At 46.9% G+C, this 26860-nt stretch overlaps 1 long non-coding RNA gene across 1 annotated transcript; it reads left to right on the top strand.

The window, feature by feature from the left end:
* The first annotated feature begins 3166 nt into the window (after nt 1-3166).
* LOC150062207 (uncharacterized) lies at nt 3167-26458 on the top strand. Its single transcript, XR_016535868.1, has 3 exons — nt 3167-3336; nt 3943-4053; nt 26053-26458. It is a non-coding gene; the product is annotated as an uncharacterized LOC150062207 (long non-coding RNA).
* Nucleotides 26459-26860: the final 402 nt, after the last annotated feature.

Consider the following 26860-nt stretch of genomic DNA (forward strand, 5'->3'; position numbering starts at 1 on the left):
TGAGGGCCCTCTAGGCTCCTCTGTCAATGGGAGAGGACTCAGTTTCTCCTGGTCTGATGGAGGACTTGTGGACCTCGTTCCCTTTCTGACTGCCCTCAATTCTCAGTCCTGAGGGATTCTCTAACATGACTGTCTCTGCTTCACGAAACGATCAAAGCCAAAAAGATAATAGACAGAGAATGTCAGTAAGGCAGACGTCATGGTCTTCTGTAACCTAGTTTTGGAAGTGACACCTCGTTGCTTTAGACATGAGCCACTGGGTCCAGCACACCATTGAGAGGAAGAGAGGAAATATCTCAGGTTTCAGTGCAAGCAGGCCAGGCCCATGTCAGAAGCTGCCCTTCTTCCACCAGCAAATAAATCCCCTAAAGGTAGAGGTCCTTTTGCCTCTGGCTGTGAGGCCTCAGGAGAGTTCTATCACCTCTCCGAGCCTTAGTCTTCTCTTCTGGACAGTAGATGACAATGCTTCAGACTCACAGGGTGAGGGTGAGGAGTAAGTGAGATGGCACGTGTGACCAGATAAGAACAGAGCCCGGTACTTTGTGTTGCTCTCCACTAGCTGATCAGGGAGACAGCAATGGGGAATCGACTGGTTCTATCTGGAAAAGGTTTCGCCAAACAGGTACGAGTCTGGTCTTTTTAAAGGTTGCCTAGGAGTTTCTCAGCAGGGAGAGAGGAAAGGAGGAAGGAAGACAGCAAGCACAAAACCCTGTCAGAGTGAGTGGGCTTAGGGGTGTTGGGAGAACAAGGAAGACACTCCCCACCCTGCCTGCCACAATGAGTGGGACACAGACAGGAATGGGAACCAAGGCAGGTCCTCATGATGGTAAGGAGGATGGTAAGGTTCCCTGGATGAGTGCTGATGTCACAGGGAGGCAGAGGGGCAGGAGCAGATCTGCTTCAGGATCAATCCCTGAGAAGCAGCATCCTAGCCATCCAGGACTGTGAGGGGTAGGGGGTGAACTGCACCTAATTTCTAGAGTGCAGCGCCTCTCCTGGTAACCCAGAAGCCCAGTCTCTGAGCTCTAGGGTGGAGGATTCAGGTGGTGGGAAGGCACAGACAGCACAGTTCTGTCCTGTGAGCAGCAGTGGAAGCCAGGAAGAAAAGGGAGCCCGGATGAAGTGCTGGGTGTTGAGAGTAGAAGAACCAGTCCTAAGGGGAAGGGGAAAGGGGAGGGGTACAGAAGGGTGGGGGGAGTTCCTAAGAAGGGGGGACAGCTAGTGACTATGAGCGAAGCCAATATGATATGCAGACTTTCGCCTCATGTCCGGACCCACTGAACTCTCCCTGTTGCTGGGTTGGAGTGGAAAGTGGATTTGTTTCAAGAAAATAAAATGTGTATGAGCACTCCATGCCCTGGGGACAAATCCAGGCAGGTGGAATGTGTGTGTGTGTGGATCTCTGTGCAGATACTCTAGGGTCCTGCAGCCATTCTATAGGTGGCTCATGAGCTGAAGCTGGAACCCCTCCTGGAGGGGTGAGGAAGAGGAAGAATTGGGGGCCTTTTGTTGGGGCCCAGCTGTTACGGTCACTTAGGAAGAAGGCCCCTCTGTCCTCCCCCCCCCCCCACTGTCATTATTTCTACTTGTGAAGCTTCCCAGGGTCCCTCTAGGCTGTCCTGCCATGCTGCCCTAATGGAGAGGCAGTGCCACAGAGTCTAGGTCCTCAGTCTCCCTGGCCACCATCTTCCTGCTTCCCAGGAGGGGAAGTGGAGTCATCCCCCTGATGAGTCAGCTGCTCTCAGGTGGAATGCCAGTGTATTCAATGCAAGGATGGTTCAAGCCCTGGTGAGCTGCTGTGTATGGGCTTCTCCGTATTCCGACTGAGCTATGTAGAGGGGTAGACCACCACCACAATTTTTTCAGAGGTCAAATCAAAGGAGAAAAGTAGACTGTTTACTCTGTAGGAATAAGGAGTCAGCAGGGAGGCCTCAAATCTTGGGTTATACCAGATAAATAGGAGTTTCCTTAGTAAATGAAAGACAGAAGGCCACCCCTAGGCTCTTTGTCTCAACAAAAATAGAAGATCAGCTCACACCAAACAGGGGAAGCAAGAAATAGCCTGGCATCCAGGAAGGCCTGTTATAGTTCAGGTTTATGTGTGGGTCTGAGGCTGGGGCTGGTGGAACACAGCCTTGAATGTTTGGCCCAGGGATCTCCACTCCTTAACCCCATTCTTCGTGGCAGCCTAGACCACTTTTCACTACTGCCAAGCTCCTGTGCCAACACATGCCCAGGTAGCTCTAATACCCCCTCCCCGCCCCAGCCTGGAGAGTGCCCAGCGGAACTATAGATTATTGAAGAGTCTGCTGAGACCAGAACTCTGAGAATAGACAAGGGTAGACACTTAAGATTAAAAGTAAGTAATAATAATAGTCTGTCATGTTTATAAGCTTGTAGGAATATATTGGAAGAACCCAACATCTAGCTGGAGAGTGGACTCCTGCTTTCGAAAGCCTCCCTCCCGGATTCCTCTGCCCCTTCTTGCTCCCCACTGCCCTGCTCACGGTCTCTGCCCACTTTCTTCTCTGCAGTCATTTCCTTGGGGATCGTTGGTGTAGCTCAGACCCTCCCTGCCTTTCTTTTCCCTCATCTGCATTGGCAGTGCTGGAAGCAAAGCTGGGATGGAGGTCTGGGACTCCAGCCAGGCTCCAGGGAGCTCAGGTGAGTGCTCTCACCTGCCTATGTTCATACCCAACTAAGCACTTGCCTCCAGAGACTGTGACAATGGGGAATATGTGCCATGCCCATGGAGAGAGACTGAAAGAGAAAAAGTCAGAGACAGAGAAAAACAGAGAGACAGAGACACAGGGACAGACAGAGACAGAGACACACAGAGACACAGAGAAGACACTGAGCCTAGACCAGTATTTTTAAAAGAAAAAAATCCCACTGGGCTATAATCCTCACTACTGTAGGGTGGGCACTGGTCCATTCCACTTGCTAGATCCCACCCTGCAGGCTTGCAGGTGAACAGGTGGGGGCTTGCCTGTGAGGAGGGGGAGGCTCAGCATGGACAAACATCAGATGGAGGGTGAAAACAACAGATCAAATATCAAACCCACTTCTGTCTTTCATTGGGTACTGGCTCCTCCCTGAGGGGGAGGCAGCCTCTGAAGGTTTGACACATGTTCACTTACTTACTCACTCACTCACTCCTTTACCAAACATGAGTGAGGACTCTATAGATCGAGACAGGCTTCAGAAACTGCAGAGAAGTCTCTGGACCAAAAGCTTGTGGAGAAATGGCAATTTCTGGCTTTGCTTGGCTAGAAAGAGGGGAAGAGACTCAAGGCTTGTTGTTGAAGAATAGAATCCTCAGGGCTGGCTTTCATGGTAAGTGAGAAACCCAATTCTATAATCAGTGGGAGGAATCAGAGACTCTGAGTGTGGGGAGCAGCTGGGCGTGAGAGAGGAAACCATAGGGCTCTTCTCCTCTCTTCTAGCTCTTCCTGAGGTCCACAGTGTGAGTTGAGGCTGATGAATAGCCAAGGGCCTTTTGCACTCACTTGTAGCTAACAGGGAAGACTGACCAGAGTGCCATAGGCCTAATCTCAAATGGTCTAGGTTGGATCAGGTGAGCCTCCCCAGCCAATCAGTTAGGAACAGGTTACATGATGCCCAAACAGTAGTCAGGACCCATCCCTGGGCTCAGCAGGTGAGAGAGGTGCTTCCCTGTAGAGAGGGGCTGGCCAGACACAGCAGGCAATAAACCACAGGGGCACTGTCCAGCCAAGTGCTGATAAATGCCCCAGAAAGGAGGGGTAAGTCTGGGGAGAGGAAGGGGCAATCTGGAGCCTTTGTTGTGCCAAGACAAGGAGGGGTCTGTCAGCTGTCATCAAGATCTGGTACTGTTTTGTTTTATTTCCATTCTTCCTTGCAATAGGGTTTGGTTTTCTTGGATTTCCTTGTTGTAGCCTGCCATGGTTAATTCATTTTCAGGCTTCTTGGATTATTGTCACCCAAACTACCAGTCCTAGGAGGAGGGACGTGCCATCTGTCTCCATTGCTGTTGTCGTCCTGAGGCCAAGAGCACCAGAGGGACTGTGGAAGGTATTGGATCGATTCTTGTGGAGGTGTGTGGGGGGGGAGAGGGAGGGTAAGAGAGGGAAGAAGAAAGGTGGGAGGGAGGAAGCATAGAAGGGCTTGAAGTCAGGCAAACAAAATCAAGTCTCCAACGAAAGGAAGAGGCAATCCCTCATTTTTCATTTTATTTAAGTAACTATAATCACCACAGCTGATAGAAGCACTATGTTTTTTGCACCCAACACCTGCGAGTTCTGTGTGTTTTCACTGGCCATTTCCATCCGACCCTCACCATGACCTTGGGAAGACGTGATGATACTGTCACTATGTGACGGAGAATAAAGGACCCACAACAGGAGGATGACCTGCCCCAGCTCAGTTCATGCACAGACCACACACTATGCTGACCTTAGCGGGCTACACCAGACCCCCAGGACGGGGAAGGGTGATGCAGTACTAATAGTTAAACGCAGAAGCACTGCATTGGAAAGATCAAGGTGCTTGGGCATTGGCAGGAGAGGAGGAGGGCTGAGTTGGCCCAGGAGAAGAGGCTGGGCGTGGACCCAGATTTGAATGAGTGTTTGAGGGTTCGCTTTAAACCTTTCTCTAGCCCAGCGTGGTGTGTGCAAGGGATTTCATCAGAGTCTAACCCATGTTCCAGTGAGTTAAGGGACATGGATTTAACATCTAGTCTTCTGCAGTGGACAGCAGGGGACCACTGTGTGCAGAAGGAAGGTCAGGGTGCAGACAGAGCTGGCTCCATCCTAGTTGGATTTCTATGGGCTTCCTTGGTGGCTGTGAGGTGACAAGAGAAGGGGGTGAGGGTACTGAGCACAGAGAATGGAGCACTGCTAACTACTGGCAGCATAGCCCATATCTGAAACGCTTCCAAACAGACATATTCATGGGCGTGGCGATAAGACCCCAGACTGAACATGACATTTATTTATGGTTTATCTTCACTCTGTGTGTGTGTGTGTGTGTGTGTGTGTGTGTGTGTGTGTGTTCCTATAAAGTATTTTTTGTGGATTTTTTCTTTTTTTATTGTCAAGGTGATATACAGAGGGACTACAGTTACATTCGTCAGGTAGTGGGTACATTACTTCTTGTACATTGTTACCCTTTCCCATGTTTTTCTCCCATTTTCCCTCTCCTCACCCCTCCAAATCATCTTAGTTTTTCCTTACCTGCCTTATTTCAAAAAAAAACAAATAAAGGTATATACAATAGACCAAATACAGAAGTCAGATACAGTAACAACATGAGATAAACCATAAGAGGGAAAAAAAGAAAAGAAATAACTTAACATAGTAACTTAGAACAACAATCACAAAGAAAAATCTCTAGTTTCCATATCCTGGAGTCAGTTCCCTTAACCTCATTCTATATGGCCATATGTACATAGGTTTTTTTCAAAAAATTTTATTGTAATTAATAGAAGGGTTACATTATAGTCGCCAGAGAGAAGGTGCATTACATAACAATCATTGCTACCCCTTCTCATATCCTATAAAGTATTTTTTAAGTGTGTGTATACCTATTCTGGGGCCCGGTGCCTGGCCCTTGAGCTTTTTTCCTGAAGGCTAATACTCTGCCATGTGAGCCCCAGCTCCACTTCTTGATTTTCTGGTAGTTATTTGGACATGAAGATCTCCCAGGTTTTCCTGCCTGGGCTGGCTTCAAACTATGATCTTCAGCCTCCTGAACTGCTAAGATTACAGGCTACAGGTGCTCAGATATAAAGTAATTTTGTACAATATTCTTATTACATCTATGCGGGGACTACCAGCAACCGTATGAGATCGAGTTAGAATTTTTTCCCTAATTATGGGGTCCTGTTGATGCTTAAAATATGCTGGATAGATTTTGGAGGTGTTTCAGCTTTGGAATTTTCAGATTAGAGATGTCCAACCCCTACTATTATTATTACCATCATCATCATCATCATCATCACCATCATCATCATCATCATCATCATCATCATCATCATCATCATCATGATGTTCCTGGGAGAGGGAACCTCACTGCAGCATCAGTGGAACATGATCAAGTCTGCCACATAGTAGGTGCTTAGCTCACAGACTCCCTGGAACTCTCAGACTCCCAGTCAGTCCACTGCCAGCAGCCCGGGGTCTCCTCTACACAGGCAGAGAGCTTCCCTGACACCTCGTCTCTCAAGGAGACAGCAGCAGAAACATGTCACTTTCAAAGAAGCAATTTTGTGGGATTCTCAGTCTCTTCTTCCTACCTTCAACCCTGATCCATTTCATTATTGACTGTAGTGGCTTAACGTGCTGGCTTGTCTCCGGGAGAGCAGGTTGCAAAATGACGAGGAGTCAAGGTCTCCGCGCCCTTTGCTCCGGCTTTTATCCATCCAATTTCATGCAGCTGAAGCCCTGGCTGCCACTTGGCTGGAGAAATGTTGGAACTATATTAAATCACAGGATGCAGGCGGTGACAGGAGAACACTTGTCACTATCTCCCACTCGTCCTCCAGGCTTCCAAGTCTCCCTCCAACACTCCCCACCCCCCAGATGGAAAGGACCATCTTTTCCCGTCTCACTGTGTATGGAGTGCCTGGCTTGGCGCCTCAGCTCCTCTCCACCAATCCCCTTTGAAGTGATTTTTCTCAAGTGATGGGGATGAGGTTAGACACAAGTGTGGTGCACCTGGGGTTGGTAGCAGCTGCCCCCAGGACCAGTGTAAGGGCACAGAGCTCTCAGGACAGATTCTTAGTAGAAAGCATCTGGGCCAAAGTGGACGCTCTCTTTTTAATCTTTATTAGCATTCATAGAGTTACTTTTCTTTTGTGGTAATGATTGCTATAAAAAAAAAAACACCACAGATGGGAAGGTTTTACGTGTCAGAAATATGCGTCTCCCAGTTCTGGAGCCTAGATAGTCTGAGATGGGGTTATCGACGCTGTCCAGTTGTGGCAGGATCTCACTTCCTGACTTGCAATGGGCTCCTCTCTCCCTCTCCCTCTCCTGTGCACTCCCGTAGGGGAGACAGGGAGGGAAGGCCAGCTATTAGCCCTGCTGCGGGGCTCTTGCCTTTGTGACTGGAAATTACCTCCAAAGGCCATCAGTCTGGAGGTTAGGGCTTCCACACATAAATTCTGTAATTCTGTGTGTGTGTGTGTGTGTGTGTGTGTGTGTGTGTGTGTTTGGGTTATAGGCTCAGCTCAGTCTATAGCAGACACATACACACAGGCACACGCATAATCTCATGCCTAAAACTAAAAGAATAAAGATCCTGTTTTGAGTACTGAACCCACTTCTCAGATTAAACACTGGAAAGAACAAAACAACAATTTATCTACCTTGGAAGTTTTGTTGGTCTAGCCATCATGATAAGTGCTTGTGGCTACATTAACTCATTTCATCCTCCTATCAATCCCAGGAGGCAGACATTATTTGCAGGATGGGGAAGCTGAGGCTCAGAGCAGAGCTGTGAGCCATGATTCTCTACTGGCAATATTAGAGAAACGGCATGTCTACACTTGGTTCTCCAAACCTCTATCTGACTTAGCATGCCTGTGTCCTCAGTCTGGGTACTGTGCTATCTCTTTTCTACGTCACCCCTACCCATTTCTTTTCCTGGCTGATCTATTCCCCCTCCCCTGCAATTACATACCACACACTCTGGACCAGGAGCATGGCCTACTGGTAGAGTGCTTGCCTCGCATGAATGAAGCCCTGGGTTTGATTCCTCAGTACCACATATACAGAAAAAGCCAGAAGTGGTACTGTGGCTCAAGTGGTTGAGCTCTAGCCTTGAGAAAACTCAAGAACAGTGTCCATGTCCTGAGTTCAACACCCATAACTGGCCAAAATAAAATACCACACCTTCCTGGAGCCCCTCTTACTCCTTGTCTCCAAGCTCAGAATCCTACATAGCATAGCGGTGTGGTTTGGGTGTGTGATCACCTGAATTCTCTAGCAGAAGGTGAACTTTGGAGTCACTGTGCGTGCACGTGTGTGTGTGTGGGGGGGGGTGGCTCCCCTCACAAGGCTCTGCTAAAGAGTCCAGGGCTAGTAGGTATACGGAAAACCTAAATTTCCTGTGTCCAGCAGTCCACTGTCCTCCAAGTGTGTACGAGGCCATCCAGGATTTTGGGGAGAAGAACAGAGAGCATAATGCATTCGGCAAATGCACGATGTAAACATCAATCTTTCAAGCAACACTGGGTTAGTAAGACTTCATAGGTACAAATCTTCATTGCATCTGCCAGCGATTCTTCCCTAGCTGAAAATGCAAACTTCAGGTGCAGAGCGGCAGGATGCAGGAACACATCATGTGCCAAGTTCACATCTGGCAGGTAGATCACACCTTAACTGTCTGCATGTGGAGCTTAATCACTTTTGGTAGATTTATTATTTCTCTTAGAGGTTGGGCCATGGTTCTTTTGCTATTGTAAACAGCATCTTTATTTCCATATATTGATTGACTTTGAATCTAGCAGAGATGTTAAAAACTCTCTGATTGTAGACTTAGGTGATCACAGCAGGTATAAATAGCAGCAGTCCTCTCTCCCTTCCTGATCCAAACAGTGTTCATTTCTTTGTTTCTGGTTAAGTGCTCTACAAATAACCTTCCAAGTTGGATAATGGGGGTGGTGACAGCCAACCTCACTTTATTCCTGATGTCAAAGGCAGAGCTTTCAGAGTTTTAATGCAGCATAGATGTTTGCTGTAGGAGATTTTTTTTTTTTGGCCAGTCCAAGGCCTGGGCACTGTCCTTGAGCTTTCTCAAGGCTAATCTTCTACCACTTGTGCCACAGCACCACTTCCAGCTTTTTCTGTGTATGATGTGGAGAAAATGAACCCATAGCTTCATGCAAACTAGGCAAGCACTGTGACACTAGGCCATGTTCTCAGCCTGAGATTTTTATTTTTATTTTATTCTATTTTTAATTTTTTATTTTGTTTCCAGTCTTGGGGCTTGAACTCAGGGCCTGGGCCCTGTCCTTGGGCACTTTTTACTTAAGGTTTTTACTCTGCCACTTGAACCACAGCCTCTTCCAGCTTTTTCTGTGTGTGTGGTTCTGGGGAATCGAACCCAGGGCTTTGTGCTTGCTAGGTGAGCACTCTACCACTATGCCATGCTCCCACCTCCCACTCCCCCAAGATTTTTTAAGGTATCTTTTTATTTCCTTCATTCTTAGTTTGCTAAGAGGGTTTTTGTTTTGTTTTGTTTTGTTTTTTGCCAGTCCTGGGCTGAGCTCAGTGCCTGAGCATTGTCCTTGGGCTTTCTCAAGGCTAGAGCTCTACCACTTGAGCCACAGAACCACTTCTGGCTTTTTCTATGTATGTGGTACCAAGGAATCGAACCCAGGTCTTCATGCATGCTAGGCAAGCACTCTACCACTAGGCCAAACTCCAGGCCCCTTGCTAGGAGTTTTTCTGTGAATACTTTTTAGTATCAATTGATGATTGATCAAATGCTTTATGTACATCTATTTGGACAAACATTGACTTTTAAAAGATTTTCTGGGGCTGGGAGTTTGGCCTAGTGGTAGCATGCATAAAGACCTGGGTTCGATTCCTCGGTACCACATACATAGATAAAAGCTGGAAGTGGTGCTGAGGCTCAAGTGGTAGAGCTCTAGCCTTGAGAGAGTCCAAGGACAGTGCTCAGGCCCTGAGCTCAAGCCCGGGACTGGAAAAAAAAGAAAAGATTTTGTAATGCGAATGAATTATCTTGGTTAATATACTAAGTATCTATTAAATATCATATTACTAAGACAACCCAAACTGGTCATGATCTATTATATAGTTTACTCATTGCTAGAAATTTATTCTAAATTTTATTTTAACACACACGCACACAAACACACATTTTTGGTGGTGCTGGAGATTGAAACTAAGACCTCATGCATGGTAGGCAAGCACTCTACCACTGTTATATCAAATTTTTAGAAGACATTTTCTACTTACATTAAAAAAACTATCAGCCTTCCATTTCTAATCCAACTTTTGATTTGAGGTTTTGATAGTCTCACAAATAAAAGTATTTTCAGAATCCCTGTCCTCCCTGGAAAAATTCAATGATAAAACCACCTGGATAAAGAGTTGTGCTTGAATGAAGACATCTCCAATTGAGTCCATTTCTTTGATAGCCATAAAATGTATAGAGAATTAAAAATTCTCTTTGGGTTAGTTTTGGTACTTATATCTGTCTATTAATACATGCAATTCATTTAAAACTTTTTTTTATTCTAGCATTAATTTGTTCTCACAAATTCCCCTTTGTCTTCTCTATGTATAATGTCTGGTACCAGCTTCTTGTTTCCATGGTATATATAGCTCATTTATGCTCTCTCACTGTCTTTCCTTCTTGTTCAGTCTTTTCTATTGTCACGTATTTTTTGTTCAGGCAGCAAACTTTTGCTTCTGAGACTCAGTTTCCTCCTGTGTAAGTTTCCTCACTCAGGTAAGTGGACATGGGGAATTTGAAAAGGCACAGCTGTCAATCCGTGTGAAGACTGATAAGCAGGACCTCTTCCTGTAGGACAGGGTTCCTGGTCTCTTCTAAGACACTGGAAGGGAAACAAGAGGAAAGGAGTAGACCATACACCTCACATCCCTCACCCCCTCCGAGCCAGGATCCAGCCCCTGACCCTGCTGGGATGTGAACACAGGGGAAGGCACACAGGTCCAGACACGTTGAACACATATTGTGGCTACAGATTAAGGTGTGATGCATGCAAAATGGGGAGAAATCAGTGTTCTGCAGTTTGGAGAAAACCTGCCCCACCCTCCGGCTGCACTTGCTTTAGTTGGTGATGAGAATCATTCTGTTTTAGAAGTCACACAGCTGAGCAGCACTTTACTCGTCTCACACTAGCTTAGCTGTGAATGACACCTCTGACAGACATGTGGGTCAGGACAGCAGTTGCCTAGGTTTCTTTTCTGGAGACTGGAAAGTTGCTTTGGCTGAAATCACAGATGCTTCAGTTGGTCTTGCACAGATGTCCGATGGGCAAAACTCACTTCCTGTTTGTGACTCACCCAGTGCCACCCTTGGGATGAATAAGGGGACATAATTTTCCTGTATCTTAGAGGAAGAAGACATGAGTCTTGGGGAATCATCTATATCCTTCCCAGAATCTGCAGGCTGCAGAATTACCCATAACAATAAAAAGTAAAGCAAAAAAAAATCCACTGGGAGGAATTCTGTTAATGAACGGAATCACCTGACAGAATGTGAATAAAATCAGTGATTGCACAACAGTATGGCAATTACACAATGCCACGATGTCTAGTGAAATAAAGATAAACTAAACCATACCGGGATACTTCATTTATACCTGTAGATCAATAATCAAAACCTCCAAAAGAAGCCAAAAAAGAAAGAATGAATGAAAGAAAAATGAAGAATGGTAAAAGCAATAAAGCTGGATGTCATGATGTACATGTAGCCCAGTTCTCCTGTGTTTAATATCTAGCATTAGTATGGTTGGTGGGTTATGATTAACCAACCAGTATTTATACACTTTAATGAACTAAAAGCCCGTGCATTATTTAAATTTCCTTGGTCTGTTAGTTTTTCAGTACTGTGACAAATGCCCAAGAAAGGCAACTTAAAGGAGTGGGAATTTATTTTGGTTGGGTTCAGAGGTTTCAGTCCAAGATAAGCTGGCTCTCTTTCTTTGGGCCCAAGGTCCAAAGGCAGCAAGGGTCTGTGACAAAGGAATTGTTTACCTCAAGCAGCCAGGAAGCAGAGACCAGGTATCAAAACTGTGCATGTGGGCTTCCTTCTACTTTTATTTCATCCAGGCCCTGAGCCTATTAGGGTTTGGGGGTATACTAATAGTGAGGACATGTCTTCCTCTTTTATTACTGGCCCCAGTGGCAATCATTTCCTGAAAATACCCTTAAAGACACACTAGTGTCTTTGTCAAAGTATTCAGAAGTGTCTTTTACTAATCTGCTAGATGTCTCACAAGCCAGTCAAGTTTACAATCAAAAATTAACCATCCCAGTTTGTTTTTACATGCCATCTATTTTTCAATTCCAGGGTCCAATTTGGAACACCATGTTATGTTTGATTGTTATGTTTCCTTAGGCTCCTCTAGGTTGTGATACTATTTTGTGTTTTCTTTGTGTTTGATGACTGACAGTTTTGAGGTGCAGGGTCAGGTGTTCTGAAGACTGTCTGACAGTCTGGCTGTGTCTGTGGGCTTTCTCATTGTGAGGCTGGGGTTATAGGTCTGGGGAGTTGAACTAGGCAGGGTATACCCTGCCCCTGGCCACTGTTGATACTGGGAAGTGGTCACCAGGCTTCCCCACTGTAACTATACTTGGTCTTGTACCTTTTTTTTTTTTTTGTCATACCTCCATCCATATAGACTTGCTTTCATTGTGGTTTAGGTGTTTTGTTCATTCCTTTTATTTTCTGTCCTATAATACGTTGATCCAGGCTCATCTTGTACATTTCCTGCCTCTGTCCTGGAATCAGTCATTTTCTTAAGAAGTTCTGGTTCTTGACATCAGAAAATGATTTGGGAGACCAAGACAGGGAACTAAGCATCTTCCTTGGGTCATTTCTTTCAGAGCCTTTCAGTTGACTGAGATGTATGTGTCCAGATGAACTAATGGATGTCCAAGCAGCCAACATGATTTCTCTGTATCACTGTCAGTAGCCACATGAAACAGCTGCATCAAGAGTTCACACCCATGTCTCCAAAGGGGACCATATGAGCCTTGTCCCTACCCCTCAGCGCTCACTCTTGTGAGAGATTGGCTCCCACATTCTGCCACCCATCTAGTTCAGCTCCAGTGCATGCGTGCGCCACACTGTCAGAATTGCTTGTCTGTGCCCAGCCTGGAAACAGGGAAGGTAGAACTCATTGTGCATTTAGTATTTCGGATTTCACTCGAGTCCAAGTTATTCAGATAAACACCCCTTCACTTATTTTTTTTACATCTGTGACAAAAATGATCATATCATGGCCTATTCCTTCCAGGGGTCTTCTGATCACCCAAATAAATTCCCTAAGCTTGCACAAAATAATACTTGTTCTCTGTGCAGTAAAGTTCTAGGGGTTTTGACAAGTGCATCATTCAGCCAACATAATGTGAGTCATATGGGAGAGATTCACTGTCTGAAAGTCCCCTGTCCTTATCTTTTATATCCATGGACAAACATAGAGCCTTTCATGGTTCCAACAGTTTGCCTTTTCCACAGGGTTGAACAACAGGAACTGCATCTTATTTAACCTTTCAGAGTAGTTTATTTTGTTTTAGTAATGTGCATTTGAGAGCTATCTGTGTTTGGGTGGGGTCTTCACAGAATCTTGTTGTTATTGAGTAACATTCCATGGTTCATTTGTTTATTTGTCCATCTTTTCACGGGCATATTAGCTGCTTCTAGCTTTCTTTTTTTTTTTTTTTTTTTTGCCAGTCCTGGGCTTGAGCTCAGGCCTGAGCACTGTTCTTGAACTTTCTCAAGGCTAGAGCTCTACCACTTGAGCCTCAGCACCACTTCCGGCTTTTTTCTATGTATGTGGTACCAAGGAATCGAACCCGGGTCTTCATGCATGCTAGGCAAGCACTTAACCACTAAGCCAAACTCCCGGCCCGCTTTTCTTGATTATAAATAAAATTGCGGTAAAGACTCCCAGGTTAATTTTTGCATAGACAGAAGTTCTCATATCATTTGAGAAAGCACCCAGGCCCCTGATTGCTGAAGCATACAGTAAAACAATTTAGCTTTGTAAAAACTGCACACTAGTTTTCAAGATGGCTACCTAGATTCACATTCCCAGGATAAATGCCTGAGAGCATTAGCTTATTTTAAAAAATCTGTTCAAATAGGTTTGTGGTAGGATCTCAATATTGTTTTAATTTTCTGAACCCAAAGCGTGAGTGATTGTTAAGCATCTTTTCATGTACGTATTTACCATAGCTCTTTTCACTCGTAACGTACCTGTCCAGAGCTTTTGAATGTCTTTGTTGGAAACCTCTCTCTCTCTCTCTCTCTCTCTCTCTCTCTCTCTCTCTCTCTCTCTCTCTCTCTCTCTCTCTCTCTCTCTCTCTCTCTCTCTCTTTCTCTGTCGACCATGGGGCTTGAACTCTGGGCCTGGGCGCTATCCCTGAGCTCTTCAGCTCAAGGCTCTACTACTTGAGCCACAGAGTCACTTCCAGTTTTCTGGTGGTTATTATTGTTACATTTTTGGAGTTATTTTATATATTTTGAACATAATTCCTTTATCAAGTATGTGAGTATTGTGAATATTTTCTTCCAGACTGTAGCTTGTTGATTCTCTTAACTGTGTGGCACAGAGAACTGTTAACTTTTAGTGAAGTCTAACATTAGTTTTTTTTTTTTCTTTTATGGATCAGATTTTAGCGCTGCATACAAAAACTCATTGCCAAAAGCAAGATCACCTATCTCATGTCAATGTCTTCTGGAAATGTTGTGGTTTTGTGGTTTACATCGAGTTAATTTTTGTGAAAGAGGTAAAGTTTGAGTTGCAAATTCAAATTCAGAAATTCTTTCTTTCTTTCCAGTTATTGGGGCTTGAATTCAGGGCCTCACGTTCTTTCTTGGCTTTTTTACTCAAGGCTGGCACTTACCCCTTGGGGGTAATTTATTGGGGATAAGCGTCTCATGGACTTTTCTGCCTGGACTGGCTTCAAACTTTGAACCTCAGATCTCAGCCTTCTGAGTAGCTAGGATTAGAGGCGTGAGCCACCAGCATCTGGCTCTTCTTCCTCTTCTTATCTCACCCTTGGGCAGAATACAGGTTTGCTGGGAGCCTCAATTTCTTCTTTCAGCACTTGCCTGATCTCTACCCCCACCCCCAGCCCCTATCAATAACCTTGACTTTCTCTTAGTAAATAGGCCTGACTTGTTTTTTTCCTGAGAGAGCTACCCCTCCACCCCCCACCCACCCTGCTCCTGTCAGCAGCTTGCTGTGTGTCAATGGGGCTTGCACCCCTATCTACCCAATGAGGAATTGTTCCTAGTGGGTTTCCAAGCCTCCCTCCAGCCCTCCCTCCAGAGCTTTGGTTCTCACATTTATGTCAGCTAGCCAGCACTCTCCAGCAGTACCCAGCAGTAGGGCCTCACTGCAGGCAAGGCCTCCACAGGGGCTGCCTCATTGATAGGCTGGGCACAATCGAGAGCAGCTCCTGGCTAATTACTTTGGCTTCTGTTTACTGCCTCCCCCGTTCCCTGAGCAAACATCTCCATTACCAGGAGTAATTTACTGGCACCAGCTAGTACTGTCGGTGATGGAAACTTCAAATGTACCCCCACTCCAGCTTCCACATCATGGAGAGGCCCCAGGACTTGGGGCCCTAGGTCCTGGCATCCCTGAAGCAACCTCTGCTGGGAACCTGCAGACTGTAGGTAAGAGGTCAGAGCAATAACATGGGTACCCAACAAGCTGGACTCTACCCCTATGTGGCCTCAGGCAGGGAATTCATGGTCCGTGTAGATTAGTCACAGGCTCACCATCAGTCTTCCCTCCCATCCTGGCCACCATCCGAGGCCCAAGAAAGAAGCCCTTGAATGCACTCCACTTCCTGTCCATTCCCCACGTATAGGACCTTTGCAGACCTCTGTCTGCAAAGCCCTGAAGTTGGAGACTGATTTCCGGGAAGGTGCTGTACTGGAAAAATGCCCTGCTCTGAGCAAGATGCTATAAGCCCTGCTGTCCTGCCCTGTCACCCAGAATAGGGTCTAAGTCTGGATCTAAGGGGACAGAGACAGCAGGATGGTAGAGTCTCCTCGCTCTGGGACCTCGCTAGCCCAGCAGGACCCAGGAAGAAACCTTTGATTTATGAATCAGTGGATTTAGGGCGGATTTGGCAACTGGGTTTGCCACTGATTTCTGGGTACAGGGAAATGAATTTATAGCTGAGATAGGTCAACAGCCTGGCTGCAGCTCTATAGGAGGCAGGGGACAGGGTTGCTGATGTGACATCTGATTCTGGAAATGGAATGGTAACAAGGCAAAGGAAAACCCACTTTTGTGAGACTTCCATTCAGGCCTGTGCCAAGGCAATTTCTCTGTTTCACACAGTTCTGCAGTTCTGCAAATAGCCAAAGGCAGAGGTGGAGGGAAATAAGAGTCTCCTCCCAGGGTCTTGGGGAGGCCTCAGGAATTGAGCTACCAGCAACTTCAGACATCAGGTGATTTCTAGCGGGGAAGCCTAGTCCATCCTTTCTGTACCAACATTCTGCCTGCAGTGCCCTCTTCTCCAGGAGCTCAGCCATTCCTCTTGTGGGCTCAGGAAAGAGGAAGGGGAGGGAACAGTTATCCCTGAGGTATATTCTTCAGGCTCCTTCCACTTATTGGTTGTGGCACCCTAGGGCATACCCTGGGCCTCAGTGTCCTGTCTATGTCATGAGAGATGAGATCTTGTGACTCTCTGGAGTTTAGAAGAGGTGGGTGGGAACAGAAGTAGCACAGCACTTTGCATGAGGCAAGGATGTGGAACTGGGACAAGGACAGAGGCAAAGGATAATGTTGACTCTGACAGGGCCAGCTGTGGAACCTTGACCATGGGCATCTGTCATCTGAGCCTCCATTTCCTCCTCTGAGAAGGGGGAGTGGGAATTGTCACGATTGAAAAGGACAATGCAAGGCAGATGTTCAATAGATGCTGGACATGTGGGCAGTTTTGGCTGGACACTTACCTTTTTCCTGGGTGGTGGTTGTGGCCTTGGCAGAAGCTGGAGAGGAAATGATTTTGCAACTATGCCATGGAGACAAAGTTGAGGCCCTTGAGTTTGGATGTACCGAGGATCTGTGCACTTCCCCTCAGTTTCTGCATCTCTAAAGGGGAAGGGTGATGAAGAGCTTAGACTTGCCTAGGAGTTTCTACACACTAAGCCTATCCCTCCTACTTCACCTCGATCAACCTTGCAACAACCCTATAAGGTGGGGAAACTGAGGCATAATGGGAAATAGCTTGCCCAGAATAAGCTAGGAAATGGAAAAGATAGGATTTGAACCCAGGGAATCCTGGCTCCCGGGCTTACAAATCTGATTTTCTCTGTGTGGTTGCTCTGAGACTCCCCTAAGGTGTTTTTTTGTTTGTTTGTTTTGCTGGTCCTGGGGCTTGAACTCAGGGCCTGGGCACTATCCCTGAGCCTCTTTGTGCTCAAAGCTTGTGCTCTATCACTTGAGGCACAGAGATAAGAGTCTTATGGGGACTATTCTGCCCTGGCTGGCTTCAAACCACAATCCTCAGATCTCAGCCACCTGAGTAGCTAGGATTACAGGTGTGAGCCACCAGCACCTGACTCCCTAAACTGATTTGACTCTGCACAGTTGGAGTAAATGCTGATATGGCCACAGGCCATGGGATAAAGACTGAACCCAACTGACAGGTTGTGCTGTCTCTACCCAGGGAAGGTGGGATGAGGTCAGAGTCAGGGGACTGTAGAGTGAGAGGAATTAGGCTGACTTCCTGGAGTGGATGGGCTGCACAGGACTGATGGGTGGGCAGGACACACTAGCGTCTGGGCCAGGGAAGGTGCTGGGGAGACTGAGTTCCATGTAGCCAGGCCAGGGATCTGGCCTCAGGCTCACTTAGGATGCAGGTGGCAAGCATGCAGAGTCCCTGGGTGGCTGGAAAAACTCACACCAGCTGCATGCTCTTTGTCACACCAGCTGGTGACCTGAGTCTCTAGCTATTTCCCACATACTGTCTGAGCTGTTCCTACAGATCATGGCTTTGACTGGCCTTCTGTTCCTGGCATGAGACAGCTCATCTGCCTCTGTCCCACTTTCCAGTGTTCAGAGTATCGCCTGGTCCTGAGACCTCAGTTCTCTAATGGAGTTAGAAGTGTTTGGTTTTCAGTTTGTGCTGCCTCTTTTCTCAGTGAACGTGTAGGGGTGGTGACTTTACATGTTGGGCCAGAAACCAGAAGTCAGTCAGATTTGTGGTGGTCATTTTATTGTTATTGCTGTTGTTTTAGTGTTGAGCTCTGAGAGTTCTTCATAGAGTTCAAAAAACAATAAGCCTTTGTTAGGCACACCATCTGTAAATATTTTTATCAGCAGTCTGTAGCTTCTCTTTTCATCCTCTTCACTTGTATTTTTATATAGCAGAAGTTTTTAATTTTGTTGAAGTGCAGTTTGTCATTTTTTTTCCTCTTATGGATATGTTTTTGGGTGTTGTCTAAGAACTCTTTTCCCAGCTGTAGATTTCAAAGAGTCTCTTCAGTCTTTATTTCTAAAAGTTTTATAGATTCATGCTAGATGTTTAAATGCATGATCTCTTCTGAGTTAATATTTGAGGCTGAGACTACCAGTTCATTTTGTCTATGAATGTCTACTTGTGCTGGAACAATTTGATAACAAGCCTGTCCTTGCTCCACTGGATTGTTTTTGCATTTTCATAAAAAAAATAGATTGAATGTGTTTACATGGCTCCATTTTTCAGTTCTCTATTCTTTTTCTTGGGTATGTATGCTTATGCTTTCTCCACTCCCACATTGTCTTGGTTAATGCATCTATCTTATAAGGTTTACTATTAGATAAAATGACGCTTAACACTTTATTTTTTTTCTTCAATATTATTTTAGTACTTTCAAGCTCTGTGCCTTTCTACATAAACTTTAGAACAAGTGTGTCTATGTCTCCAAAATATTTATTTTGGATTTTAAAGAGTTGTGTTATAAATTGCATATACACTGAGCGAGAATAGCTATGGTAGTTTTTGCTTTATGTGTTTTGAGGCTCTATGTTTGGGCATGTACACTTAAGATTGTTATACTTGCTTGATGAATTAATCATCCCATGTCCTTTTACCTCTGTCCTTCCTGTCAATGAAGTATGATGGGTTCTATGGCTAGGATAGTGTGGTTTCTTGTCTACAGCATGTAGTTGAGTCACAATGAAGGCTTAGTCCTTAGCCCGTGGGGGTAGGGGGTGAGGGATGGAATATTTAGGAGGTAGGAATCTAGTGAAAGGAAGTGAAGTCATTGATGAAAGCCCTAGAAAGGGACACTGGCACTCTGGCTCTTCCTTCTCCCTGCCTTTGCCTTCTGGCAGCCATGAGATGAGCGGCTTCCTCAGCCAGGTGTTTCTTCATGATGCATTGCGTCGACCTGGGCTCAAAAGCCACAATCCAACCAATCCTACACTGAAACCTCAAAACACATGAGCTCCAAACGCTTTCTTCCTTAAAGTTTCAGGTCAGTTATGGAAAACTGGTTAACCCAAATGGACAATTTTTTAAAAAATTGTATCCTGGGCCGGGAGTTTGGCCTATGGTAGAGTGCTTGTCTAGCATGCACAAAGACCCCGGTTCAATTCCTTGGTACCACATACATAGGAAAAAGCCAGAAGTGGTGCTGAGGCTCAAGTGGTAGAGCTTTAACCTTGAGAAAGTCCAAGGACAGTGCTCAGACCCTGAGCTCAATCCAAAGACTGGCAAAAAAAAAAAAAAAGAAAAAAGAAAAGAAAAATCGTATCCTGGACCTTCTGTAGGAGAATCTAGGCCTTCCTTAAATCTTTATTTTATGAGGAAGTCACTGTGTTTGGGATTCACACATTGAATGTCCCCTGCTTTCTGGACTGTAGTCTCGACAGCAGTTGATTTGTTGGAGTGGTTACTTTGGTCTGCTTGGTATATCGGGCACTGCCTTGCTTCCCACTAGGTCCTTTCGGGATTGCCTGGGTTTTACGGGCTTTCCTAGGTCTGTCCGGTCTCCCAGTTGAGCATTTTCACTACCCTCCTGTGTCTGGCAGAGGAGTCTTGTGTTCTTGGGCACCAGCAAGTTTCCTCAAGCAGAACAGTTGCTAGGACTGGGCCACCTTTTTTTGTCCTGCCAACATAGCCCAATCTTAGGCTATGCCATCGTGACAGACACTGCCAGTCCACTTCTGAGATGGTATTAGCCTAGACTGGCCTCCATGGCTCAAGTGGGAGTTGAAGGACCCTATGATGGCATGAGGAATGAGAAACGCGCACATTGGCACAAGGCTGAGTCTAATTGGTCCCCTTGAGATACTTGAGTTTCTGTATGGCAGAGGGTGGGATCAGTTACGCAGTCTCCCAATTTTGGTTAAGAGTTGAGCTCTGGAACCTCAACTTTGATGTACCACCTGCTCAGCCCGGGCTGGGTTCTGGACTATCAAGTCCTTTAATTTGTCTGGGCCACTGGGGTGATGAATGTCTCCCTATCTTGGGTGTACAAAAATGGTGTCAATGTCAAATGATGGACATTACAAAGGGCACCTGGCTAATGATTTCAGGGGAATAGAAATAGTCCAGCTTGCTCAGAGATAACCTGATTATTGGGAAATCAATAACTTTGGCTCCTGTAGTGTCGGCTCCTGTAGTGATAAGGAGATAACAATGACATTTCTATCTCCTCTAACATTGTGCTATAAACCAGAACTTGATTAGATTGGCTTGGGTTATAAACCTGACTCCAGCCCTATGTGCTGTCTGGGACATGGGGCAAGCTGCTTAGGCTCTCTAAGACTTCATTTCTTTGTTTGCAGTAGTGGACCATGGGAATTTCCCAAGTCAAAGACACATCAGGCAGAGTATGGGGCTTTTAGCATGGTGCTCGGACTGCAGTGGGTGCTCTGTGAGGATCTGCTGTAGTTTTCCAATGAAAGTTTGAAAAACATCTCTGCTTCATTCATGGCTGTCTTTGAATCTCCAGTACCTGTTAGGTTTGTCCTCAGATATTTCAGCCTTTTCATCTGTCTCCTGTCTGGGTCCCCAAATCCCACCTAGAGCTGAGGAAACTTCCCAGTTAGGCCAAGATTTAGAAACCATGTCTGAGTGACTCCTGCCGTGCATTGCATGGAGTCACTGCTCTGTCACAAATGGAGCAGATGGAATCCCAGGCTCCTCCATCTTCTCCAGATCACCCTCTGTGATCTCACATTTCCCAGGTGGGTAGGATCTGTTCTCAGGAGCCCCTCAGGAGTGGAAGATAGCTCCCTAGGGAAAGTGGGCACCTACCCTCCCTATCTCAGCCATTCGTGCCACCCAAGGGATTTCCTGGCCAAAGGGATCGAAGCCAAAAATCAAGGCCATGTCCTCACACCTACCCTCCAATTCCTTAGGTAACTTTTGTCTGTGATTCACCAGTAAGTTCTTCTGGAGTATCTGATGCTTTAGCCTGCTTGGCTGCCATAACAACTCTTCTTCTGGACCTAGACTTGGTGTCTCCTAGAGCAAAGCTCTATTGTCTCAGGGTCCTGGAAGCTGAGGAGGTGCAGACCAGAACACCACTGCCTGGGTCCTGCTGAGATCGTTGTCTGGAGAGCCTTTCCACTCCACAGTCCTGTGAACCCCTGTGGTGTCTCCTCTCTTGGAAGCCCTTCCCCTTCCTGCTGAGCTAGAATTCACCCTCACCAGCTCACTTAATTTTAACCACCACCTCCTTAAAGGGACTAAATGCAGTCACACTAGGGTGAAAGAAGGCACAGAGAATATGAGGAGCAGGGCTAAGATCCCCGGGGAACACAGCCTCCAAGGGATATCCAGGACACTTCCTGGAATGAGATCCAGTTTGACTGCTTCCTGCCATTCTGTCCCTGGAGAATGAGGCTCAGAGATGGGCAGTGACCACCTCAGGTCACACAGCAAGTCCAGAGCAGCGGGAAGGGATAGCCTGTCTCTCTTGCTGAGCGATTCTGGTTTCAGAAGCATTTTCTGTCGTGTTTTAATCCTCTTGCCTCTCATCACCCCTTTTCTCTTGGTATCTGAGGCTTGCAGGCAGCTGAATATGACACATACACACAAATGAAGCAATAAAAATAATTGAACATATTTCTTTCATGTCTGAGGGTGGATTAATTTCCCAGCACATTCTGACTCAATGTGTTTCTTCTTTTTTTTTTTTTAAATTATTATTAATTGAGTTTTTTCCTCCCCAGAATCTCTGGGATCCGAATAACTCTATGACCTCCCATGGGAGACACACAGGACCCTGAGTCTGAAGCCCATAGTTGATGAATCTGAATGGGTTGGGAAGAGTTCTTACTCATCCTGGGAGGAGGAGGAGGATGAGGAGGAAGGGGAGGAGGAGGAAGAGGAAGGGGAGGAGGAGGAGGAAGAGGAAGGGGAGGAGGAGGAGGAATAGGGGGAGGAGAAGGAGGAATAGGGGGAGGAGGAGGAGGGGGAGGAGGAAGAGGAATAGGGGGAGGAGGAGGAGGAGGGGGAGGAGGAGGAGGAGGAGGAGGAGGAGAGGGAGGAGAAGGTTGTGAGGGTTGTGCTGCCATGCACCCAACAAGTGAGTCCATCCTGATGCTCTAGAGCAGAGACTACAGGTTTGGGGCTATCACTTCTGGGCCAAGCAGCCACCGTGGTCCCCAGTGACTTTGCTATCGTTGGGGATGCTAGGGATACAGCTCTGATGGACAGGCGTGGCTCGGGAGGGGGAATAAGAGATTCCAGTGCCTCTTACTCCTCAGCTTACTCCTGCATGACCCAGACCTCAGTTTCCCCCTCTATTACTGTACACCCTCTGGGGTCATTGAAGGATTAAATGACACTGTGCCTGTGAGAGTCCCAACATAGTGCCTGGCCCATGACAGGAGATCCATTGATTCACTAACGCACATAATCATTCAGGCACTCTCTCATTAGTTTAATTAGTCTAATCATTCATCTCTTACTCATTCACTGCTCATTTCTTCAGTCCATTTTGAAACCCTCACCATGTGCCAGACATAAGGAGCGGAGAATAAAATGTCCCGGCATCCCCAAGAACTTCACGACGGTCTGGTGGAGGGACTGGAAGCCAGGCATGTAGGAGGATATGATGGCATCGGTCGGGTGTTGAGAAGGAGCATTGAAGTGTCACATGTGTCCCGGGGAGGGGGCAGGTTTAAGCCGCTTGTATCCCTTTGACCAACAGAGGCTTCTTAGGCTCCCAGAAGCCTCTGAGAAATATCACAGTCTCCGAGGTCTCACCCTCAAGCCTTGTGAGCTGGTGCAAGGAGGACTGAAGGCATCACATGGTGTCACATCCAGATGTGAGGTGGCCTTGGGGGTCACAGCTGGAAACCATGCTCTTGCATCTCCCAGGCTGTAGCTTGGAGTCCTTACCCTCCCTCCTTTGTCATGGAGCAGTGCTGACTTGACCCACACTCCTCCCCTCACCTTCCTTCAACCAGGGCTCACTAAGCACTTACACACAGCACGTCCATAGCCATGAACAAGGTGGACCTCATCCCCTGGCTCAGAGATCACAAGTTAGAAGTTACTGGTCACCAAGGGCTCCAAACTTTCCTTTATTACTGTGGAAAGGGCAACGTTCTCAGAGATTTGGGAAACAATCTCCTCCCTGGAAGAAGGCCTGAGGTCTGGGGTGAGAGGAAGAAGTTGGGGGAGAGGAGGAGGTGCACTTCAGGGTGGAGGAACAAGTGCAGAGACCTTGCATGGAAGGGAGTCCAGGCCTCACTGGCAGTCTACAAGGTCCAGGCAGAACCTTGAAGGAGGATCAGGGAAGCAGGTGAGTCTGGGGAGGGAGTTGAACCACGCTAGCGTGGGGGAAGTATTTGATTTTGTCTTTTGGAGCACTGGGGTGTTGGTGAGACAAATAAAGAAGGAAAGGAGGCAGAGAGTGGATTTCTGCAGAAAACTGTGGCCTGGTCAGGCAGGGAATGTGGGCTGCAGGAAGGCGCAGGGAGAACTGATGAGGCAGAAAGACTGAGGAGCTGGGGAGAGAGAATGGACTGCAGTGAGCTGCGGAGATGAACCTGCAGAGGGATGCCATGGGGCTGTGGACGTCGGACTCAGGCCTTCTCCTGAGGGAGGAGGAGGTAAGGCCCAGAGCAGCTGGAGGAAGGAGCCAAGTTGTGGGACTGTGGTCACTGAGGCTGGGCACCTTTGACCTTTGCTTCTTCACCTTTCCTGCCTCTTCCCAGTCTTCTCTGCTCCTGCTGCCTCCCTCCTCCCCAGAACACCTTTTACAGGCCCTTGGAACAAGGAAGAGAAGAGGCCCAGAGCGGGGCCGGGGTCTCCCCAGCCCACACAGTGAGCACAGGCAGGGCTGGAAAGGGCTTCAGCTTGGGCCATTGCTGACCACTGGACACCACAGTGCTGTGGCTGCTTCTGCTTTCCTGCTGTGGTCTGCAGCTGGGATGTGGAGTTCCATGCTATTTGAGTCAACAGCTAAGGTGCTGTGTCTACAGCATCATTTTTTTTTTAAGGCTCAAAGAGAACATGATACATAGCTTCTGTCCTTTCCCGGGAGATTACAGATTTCCTTCTTTCTTGTTCTTCGTTTGTTCATAGCCTGCTCTGCCTCTGTGTGTACTGCAGCCTTATGCTTCCCCTGGACATTTCCACAGTGCCAAGGCAGAGTCCTGCTTTGTGGGGCTGTGGAACTGGCGCAGTTACCCCACATCGGTACCCCACATCCCCTATCTCTTCTGCTCTACCCATATCTGTGTAGTCAGCGTCAGCTTTAACTGTTCAGAAAAGTCACCTCCACCCTATGCCTGAAAGTCTGTAGGCTCTGTAGTGCCCTAAATTGTTCTGTAGTCTGAGCAGTCCAGCTCCCTGAACACTTTCCTGGGCAGACCCTTCTGTATCTGCCAAAGCAGCCTCACCGAGTCTGTGCTGAGTGCAGCCAGGCAGTACTGATGAGGGTGGACGCAGCCTGAACGCTGGGCCTTGGTTTGCACAGCCTGCGCTGAGCCTGCTCACATTTGGTATGTCTTGGCTGAATGAAGGAAAGCATAAGTGCAGCGCTTTCTCCTTTAACGTGGTAACACTCAGGGAACGCTTCAGAGTGGGTAAAGACGGAAAGAATGGAAGTATGCCACAGCAAAAGGCAGTCCTGAAAATCACCTGTGACTTTGGTGAGGCTCAGCTGTCTCATGCACCCCAGCCATTGTCTAAAGACTAGGTGGTGTTCGGTGGAGACAATCCTGTGTATTTGCCAGGAGCAAAAAGTATAAAAGCTACAGCTAGGAACTATACTTTAAAGTTTTGAACTCCCATTTCCTGTGTGGGGAATAGGACATGTTTTTCTCTCTCTTTTTCTATTTCTACTGACTTTCATCTGGCTGTACTCAAAGAAATATTTATTAAAACTTAAGAAAAGCAATATGTTATCATGAAAATTAAGTTTGGGGCTGGGTGTGGTGGCATACGTCTGTAATTGTAGCTACAAAGGAGACATAGGTAGGAAAGTGTGGCCTAGGCAAAATGTAGGAGAGTCTACCAGAAAAGTTACAGAAGCAAAAAAGGACTGTTGGTAGAGCAGATGCTTGAGGGGCATGTCACATCAGGGAAATGGAAACCTGTGCTGTGAAAGGAGGCCTAACTCATAGCCCAGTGCTCATTCCCTGGTCTTGGGACCGCACCTGGCTGAGATGGTGCCTGCTGCCCAGTTGGAAGGCGTGGCTGTGGTTTGTAAGGCCACCTCTGGGATCGAACCCTTCCGCCCTCTTGGACAGCACATCATCCTACTTCCTCAATGAGAGTACCTCCCCGGCCCTGCCCACCTTTGTGCTGATAGGCTCCTGCATCCTATGTTAGCTGAATGGACTTCCTCAATAAATGAGTTCCTGCCTTCACGGGTCTCCCTTATGCATCTGATTGTCCTCTGGCGGGCGGTCAGTCGACCCCTTCCTTTCTCATCTCCTCCTGGTCGGGGCGTGTTCTCCCTATCCCTCCTGTGGATAGGGAGGGACAGAGGACTAAAAACCCCAACAGATGCCTAAGGAGGAGGGAGGCCCTGAGTCCAAACTCCAATATCACACACACACACACACACACACACACACGCGCACACACACACACACACACACACACACACACACACACACACAAAGAAAGAAAGAAAAGAAAACTGAGGCGAGTGGAGTTTCCCCTTCACCCCCCACCTCCAGTACTTACTGCGCTGAACTGACTTTGCTTGTCACAATGGATGTGCTATATAGGAGTGCCTTTGAAATTATCCTTTATCTCCATCCCTGCCCCCATTTGGGGCCTCTGCAAGAAACCCCACCATTACCTTAAATAACTACCCTGTGCTCCTCTAACCTGTTTGGTCTCCAATTTATTTTTCTCTCCTCAGATTCCAGGAGCCAGTAGGCCTTGTAGGAAAACCAGTTGAGGCCAAGGAGAGAAATATCCCCTAACATGGTGACACCCTCCCCTGTTGCCACAAGACTGAGGTAATCGCTAACAGCTCCATGCTTAGCCAGCTCCACCCAATGCCGAAAATTCTGCCGCCAGTTCCTTCTCAGAGCTACCGATACTGTCTCACGTACAGGATGGAGGATTCAAGAATGCAGGCCCTGCACAATGCTGGCCACAACGCACAAAATCATTTTCTGACGGCTGGATCTGGTCTCCAGCCCCCTCAGAGCCAGGTCATTGGCCTGGGGATCAGGTCACAGCCATGGAAAGGTGACATGGAGGGTGTCTTCTCACTCACCTAACTGTGACTTTGAGTTCTGCAGTTGGAGGAGCGATTGCCAAGCTTGCAAAAATCTCATTTTCCTTCACAACTTCAGATGAAGAGATTTAATCTCTTCATATACTCCTTCCCCTGGAAAGATCTGATTCTCAGTCTATGAAATAAACTGATAATAGACAACAGAAAAAAAGATGCAGGCATTTTGTTAAGTATCCATTCAGCACAATCTCTGTCTTTCTCTTCCCCCCACCCCCTCTCTGTCTGAGCCCAGCGAGGCTTAGGTCTCTTCTGTTTCATGGCTCCCAGAAAACTGAAAGATGAAGATATGCTGAGACAGGGTCCCAAAGGCTAGGATCTCACTGAAATGTTTACATTGCACACATTAACACTTGGTTCAACAATACGTGATGTGTGATTTCCACAGGCAATTGCTGGTACAGGATGAGAAGGGAACTTCCACCCT

This window comes from Megascapheus bottae, chromosome 6, assembly GCF_031878675.1.
Source record: "Megascapheus bottae isolate mThoBot1 chromosome 6, mThoBot2.hap1, whole genome shotgun sequence".
NCBI classification, from domain to species: domain Eukaryota; kingdom Metazoa; phylum Chordata; class Mammalia; order Rodentia; family Geomyidae; genus Megascapheus; species Megascapheus bottae.